The sequence below is a fragment of the Schistocerca cancellata genome, chromosome 2, assembly GCF_023864275.1.
Source record: "Schistocerca cancellata isolate TAMUIC-IGC-003103 chromosome 2, iqSchCanc2.1, whole genome shotgun sequence".
NCBI classification, from domain to species: Eukaryota; Metazoa; Arthropoda; class Insecta; order Orthoptera; family Acrididae; genus Schistocerca; species Schistocerca cancellata.
In genome coordinates, this window is record NC_064627.1 from 840,343,760 (window position 1) to 840,351,284 (window position 7,525).

The window sequence follows — 7,525 nt, forward strand, 5'->3', positions numbered from 1 at the left end:
GCCGCGGAGAATATGTCTTTGTCCCACATAAATCGTGCCCGAGATAGTCGCCAGCAGGGATAATCTATAAGGATAAGTCTAAAAGTATCTGTGTTTATTTATGCCAGCCACGATTGTCTTCTATTTATTTTTAGTACGACGCGTTTCGGCAAATGATTCTAATTTTCGAGTGCATTCTTTCGCATTCATACGTAACATTTTCGATGTGTGTCATGCTGCATTATTCTGCTGCCGTTACTGTAATACATAAACACGTTTTATTTTGTAATTAGTGATGGATATTTATATACAGTTAATGACGAATTTGCAAAAGGAATTTTTTTACTTGCAGTTTGCTTGTAGCTATTTCATAAACAAACCTATTGTTTTTACAGTCACAGACTTTACAACCATTTGCAGTAGAAAAAACAGAACAAAATTTGTCTCCACAACATTTCTAGTTTATTACAACAACATAACAAAATTAGCAATGGCACAATTTTCCAACGTAGTCACCCTGCCCTCAGTCCTCTCTTGCACAAACTAACTCCTTCAGAAGTTTTTTTCATTGAGGACGGCTTCCTTTACCTCTTCATCAGAAGTGGGTCTGCAGCCTCTTAAACCATCTTTAAGTTGGCCACAAAATGTAAATAGGGCAGGACGAAATTAGGCCCGCGTGCAGGATGCTCCAAGCTTCAAAATGCATACTCTGAAGAGTTAGTACGAGCAGCGATATGTGAACATGCATCATCGTGCAAAACAATAACAGTATTTGACAATAAATCTTTGCATTTGGATCAAATTGCAGGCTTAAACTCATTGCAGAGCATGTGACTGTAACACTCACTGTTTACTGTCGATCCCTTTTCTAGGTACTGTTCCAATGGACCCATTCGTGTGTCAAAAAACTATGAACATAACTTTTCTAGCAGAAAGTTTACTCCTGAATTTCTTTTCGGTTGGAGATCCATTCCATCTTCCTGCATTTGCTGTCGGGTTCAGAGTGTTTACTGCCAGTGGAGATTCATTTCAAAAGCATTTTCCTTTTGTTAGCATGATGGTCTAGTAACTGCTGGCACATTCTTAAAAGGCTGCACTTGGGTTCTTTATTGATTTTTTTTTTATCTATTTTGCACAGACTTTATGAAAGTTGACCCTGTTATGAATGATGTCTCGTACAGAACTGTAACTAATGTGCAGTTGGTTTTCCACTTCACCGACAGTCACATGTAGCTTATTCAAAACCAGGTCACAGACTTGCTCAATATTCACATTAGTAGTTGATGTGAAGGGACATGCTGCACTTTACTCGTTCTTCATCCTCACATGGCCACTTCTGAATTGTTGAATTCACTTGTAATCACTTTGCCAAGCCTGTCCTGAAACTGTTCTACGTTTTTAAGCTCCTGGTATATTGTGGGACCTTGGCCCTAACTGATGCAAATGGAGAGTAGTGCAGCCATGTTTATTTTGCAACAGAGCAAAGAAAACTGATGTGACAATGCACAAGTAAAGTGAATGGTGCCATCTAGTGGCTGGCAACTGCAATAAGCTGTACCGCTAACCAAAAGACAATTACAAGGAACATGCAGATACTTAATGACTCACCCTAGTAGATATTCATGTTATTATTAGACACTGCTAATTCAAAGCCTGTGCATCTACAAATCCAAAGGACAAAATTTGATCCACAGGCAAGCAAAGGCAAAGCTGTCTTCAAAATGTTTGGCGTAATTCTGCAATGCTCTATTAGGCATAGTCCTATTGGAAGTAGTAGATTCTTGCTGTGCTCTGACCTCTGGAACTGTCTTATGCAGTCAGTTACAGGTGAATGTGCAGTTTAATGTGATCTGCGAGCCATGGTGCAACTTGATATTTTTTCACATTAACAAATGACTTCTGGAGTTGAAAGAAATTCTAAGAGGCCTGTCACAATGCTTTGTACATGTGAAGAAGGAGACTTGTATTATGTGGCAAAATCCATATCAAACTGTACATCCATAAATAAGTTATGTGTAGTGAGACAGTTCTCGTATCAGTTGAAGTCTAGGGTATATTTGCTCCAGCAGGTCACTTCCAACTATATCACTGTGGCATTCAATCCAGTCTTTGAATTGGTGACCACTTATTTTGTACAGATAATAAGCTGTACCTGAACAAATTGGAACACTGAAAATATGAACCAACAACTACTCAGAATTAGTTTAAAAGAAAATGTCTAAAGTGTTGCACTGAAAACAAAATCAACTTTTGTGTAAATCATTTATTTCCCAAAATGAAAAAACAGAAAATATCATTTTCACCTGCAGAAGGAATATTTTTCAACAGGAACTCAGATATAGATTTTTAAGTTAGTATTTAGTGATTTGTGCAATATATTTATATCCAGCTGTTTGATGTCTGTAGGACCAGCAAACAGATGCATTTATTCACAAACAACTGCTTATCATCTTCATTGCAAGTGTGTTAATATTGCATTGTCATTCCTATGTTATGTCCCATGTACAAATTTCATTATGCCCCTCTGTTCTCTTATTCTTCTGAGTAAACAACTGAAAATCACCATGCACTGAAATCTATGCTTTCTGTTGCTATGTAGCTCCTTCCACAACTTTTGCATCCTAGGTACTCTATCACTGTACTTGACTTATAGTCCAAACTGTTTGCCTGATTGTATTTTGAACATTTGTTCCTGGAAAACCTGCCAATTTTTCATGTATTATTATTGCTGCAGTATATATCTGTCAGTTACTGTACAGACGAATGTCATGTCAGTTTTGTGCTCTATCCTGTAACAGACTAAAGTGATTCACAGCCAATAAGTAATGATGTGAAGATCACATAATGCTTAAACTTTCTGCCTGGTATGCCTTCTGAATTTCCTCTTCCTAGCTTGGTTCACATATGTGACTGAGACACCCTTGTTTTTCTCCTAATGCAGTATGAATGATAAAATTATTCTTGATGATAAATAGAGATTTTATGGAGCTACAATAATAACAGCCACATTAGCACTATGGAAGAATAAGCAATGTGTAGTCATTGTCGTAGATAGGAGAGTTTACATTTTTTTGAATGAAGAAGCAATGTAGACCTACTGCAGTTAAAGCAGAAGAAGAAACCATTGTTTATATATTTGATCTGATGATTTACAGAAAGAATCTTCTCTTTCAGAAGAAGAAATACTGATTTCCTAACATTTTACAAAGTGAATTGTGCAATATATTTATACATTACATATATAGTGTTTATAGTGAACTGGTGGAATTTTGTATAATTACCACACTTTTTAATCACTTTTTGGGGAATTATGTTATTTTGATGAGAACCTGACCATGAAGTACATTAGGCATCTTTTCAAAGAACCTTCACTCAAGACATTACCACAAATAAAAAGAATCTGTACCTGCTTCTGTCAAGATATTTCCATGACATTACATTTTCTGAACAAAAAATCAGAAATTTCTGAAATAAGGAAAAAATATTTTTTTGCATCTTAAATAAATGAAACCATGTATAAGTACCTATTGCGTGCAGACTCATAGTATCTTTTAAAACACATGAGATCATTTTAAAACTCTATTCCTATTTTATACTTTTTAAGTGATTTTCTGTGAATTTTCTGCCCTACCAAGTTAATTATCCCTTGATGATTTTCAGCTTATTTTCTTATCCTGTCATGTGTTCTATATTACTTTACATATTTTCTCTATTTCATTTGTTCTCTAAATTTGTTCTGTAATATTTCATTACTACCTAAGTAGTCCTTCATCTTGTACATCAGTTGCAAATTACTCTTTCTCATAATTATGATACGATGACTGACCTGACACCTACAACATGTTGTTAACATGGAAATAGTTTTGTCTTCCTTTCTCTGCAGATAGAGCCGAATGGAGTTCCAAAAAAACTGTGAGCAAATAGTAGTCATGAAACTGACACTGCAAAGTCCTGCACAATGAAATGAATAACTATTGGAAATTGTAAAAATTGGAAGAACAAGAATCTAAATAAAAATTTAATTATATAAGAAAGTCTCTTCACAAATATTCAGTGCACAGTAAAAATAAAGGAGTGTGTAGGAACAGTTTATTCATATGTATGTGTCAGAAAATCACAGTTGCTGCATCATATAATACTGAATGGGTGCTTTTTTTCCTTGTTTTCCATAAATGACATATTTAGACCGCACTCTCTTTCCTTCTGTTACAAATTTCTAAGCACAGAAAAAAATGTTCATTTCATGAGTACTTACTTTATTTTCACGAGTTAAATATTCAAATAATTCTTCTAACATATGAATAAAAAGTATTTCTGTTTCTCCTTAATTTTATGTGTGACAGCCATTCTAATAATTTGCATTAATGAACTACCCATGTTTCATTCTATTAAGAAAGCATTATTATTGAAAAAAGATGACAATTTTATCGATATTTTTTATATTTTGTACTGTGTACAAGCTTTACAGCAAGTTGAAAATTTTATATATTTCCTTTATTTGATGTGAGACATTTTTTCCTTTGTTAATATCTGTATGGCAGTTTTTTGGCAGTTTTCCATTACAGAGTAATTCTGGCCCAGGAAAGAATTTTAGTTAATATGCAGACCTATTATAAGATACTAAAATGTAAGCAGGTAATTATAACTATACAAGTATCAGTTTAATGGCTTTTGTAAATTTTTGAAGAGATGCCAACATGGTCAGCTGTCTGGGATCTTCTTTATCATTCCATACTTGATGCAACTATATTAAGAAATAACTTAATGTTCATACACTGGCACTGCATGTTTTGCTTCACAACAGAAGCAAAATTACTGGCATCTGCTGTTTGAAATCAATGAAATATTACCACAGCTGATATGGTTCTGCATGTTATCAGAATCATACACAGTCAAATTTAGAGTTTAGTAACACATTTGCTTTACTGGTGCAAATTTATCTTTCAGACACTGTAATTAGTAGTTTTTATTTGTACATAGTCTATGAAACAGTGTGATCTCAGATTACATTTTAACACAATTTAGATCTTTTGTAATGTGTCACATTTTCAAGAAAAATAAAGGAAAATTGGAAGTAAGAACCTGTTATTGTTTATTCAGTTAGTTCAAGTACATGCAACTAATAAGCTTTTTACACATGTGCTGCACCTTTCCTCAGCCCTTCATTGTCATCATAACTTCATACTGCAGCAGTGTTGTGTGTCAACACAACAACATTGTTGATAAAATTACAACATGTACCAATACATGAGCATTGAAATGACTGATACGCTGCTTGTATATGAGTAGCCTAATCGCAAACCTGGAAATCTGTCTTCCCCATCAAAATTTAGTTAGCGATTGAGTCCGATCGGGAATTTTCTGCTCTTATTATTGTTGAAGTCCATTTGTTTCCTAAATGGAGCTAAATATGAAAAATCACATGTTGATATTCACTATTCACTTCAAAAGCAGGCACCACACAAGATCGTGATGTCAGATTCGGACATTTGCTGAATAAATGAAATGTGAACCAATGTACACTGTATATTCACATAACTTCCAAAATCAGACAGGTTTAAAAACATTTTGTTCAGTATTTGGTAGCAATAATTAACTTTTAAGTGGGTGAAATGGAATAAAAAGTTTCACCAATTACAGTAGCAAAAGCTAGATAAAGGAGGAACAAAGTAAGGATAGCTTGTAATCGACATTGCTCCATTTTTGCTTGCATTCCAGGTAATTATCAATTGTAGGAGAGACTTTTGATGTCAGAAAAATGTAAGAGTATATAGGAAAGAATCTGATGAGAGTTAACTGGCCTTTTCTAAGAATTTCTGAGATACAAGGCCATGAAATGTAGAAATGGGCCATATTACCAAGATATGGGCCAATTCTTAATCATCACTGATTGCCTCTACTATCCTGGTAATAAAATCAGTGGTCTTGGGTTGGATTGTTGGCTAAAGGGGCTTGGGGGAAGCGGTGAAGATTCAATGTTTAAATACTCACACTAAAATAGACTAAAAATAAATATTAAAATGCAACACTTGGATCAACAATGGAAACCTGTTTCCAAGCTCAGTGCTGTCAGTATAACATTATAGTTAATATATTAACATAGAAACATAGATGTTTACTGTTATTTGTTTATGGTTCTGTATCCATTTTTCTATAATTCCTTCAACTGTTAAATTGCCTACTATCCTTACATGACAATACACAATAATAATAGTAGTTTCATTGGTTGGAAAATCCAAGAAATTCCACCAACAGGATCCCTGAGGATTCGACGTGTAACCACAGAGTTGGTTGCCAGTGTTCATCACTAGTGACGTCTGACATTAAAGACTTCCATGACAAGGGCGCCCATACCCAGGGGCAAGTGGAGGCTGAAGCCCCCCTGCCCCCTCCCCCCCACCCAAGCTCTCAGGGAAAGGAAAAAAAAGTAGTGCAATCAGGCGTTTTCTTAAAAAAAATGATGTAAAAGTCGGTATTATGCAGATGTTTAACATATTTGGAAACAGAAATTTTTTACGGCTACTTAAAACTTTCCGTTTGTCTTACAAAATATTAAAAATACTCCATAGCCCCAGGTCTAGGTACCCCCCACAAATTATCATATGGGAACCCTTGTTACAATGATGCATTTTACTCCATCCCTGAAAAGAGTAAGCAAGATGCATTCACTCTCAAATATTTTATGCTGAAACACCCAACCCTAAGAGGAAAAAGAAACAAGTGCTCCACTTTCAAATAATGATTGATTAATTGAGGAATTTATGGGACTAAACAGCGAGGTCATCAGTCCCGCAATTCCAAGGTTACACATGGAAGAGAGACAGTCCATTACAAGTGGAGAGGAGACAAACTATAAAATGAAGAAGTTAAAACACACCAGTAGAAGGTATAAAAATGTAGATCGAATCTAAGAACTGAGAAAACAGAGGGATAAAAGACCTATCTTTGCAAAGGGGAGTGGTCATGGGACACAGATCAAGAAAACATGCAGAAAAGCCACAACTACCCTGTCTCTGGTCTAGAAGTAAAGCAAAACCGTATATCTGAAAATAAAAAGCACTTTCAGTTCAATCATCCATGAATCGTGCGCTAATATAAAATTTAAGGAATCTGGTAGACTATACTTAGTATGAAGGGCAAAAAGAAGAAAACATTCCACAAATATATGTGATAGCATCAGTCTGGACCCACAACCACATTGTGGGGGTGGTTCGTTACACAAGAGAAAACAATTAGTGAGCCTGGTATGACCAATGGTTAGATGACATAAGACATTGGACTCCTGTGAAGAGGAGCAGAAGGAAGAGTGGCAAACTGCAGTAGACTCCTTGACGGTGCGGTGTTTATTACTGAGAGTAGTAGTGCACCAGATTTCATTCCACTTTTGGGGAAAGAGAGATTTGATGCAGATCAGCACATCTGCAGCTGTAATCATGAAAGGGAATGAGGGGTAAGTATCTGCTTCTCTAGCCAAGTGGTCAGCCAGTCCATTCTCTGGGATGCCCACATGACTTGGGAGCCAGAGAAAGACAACTGAGCAGGGGGC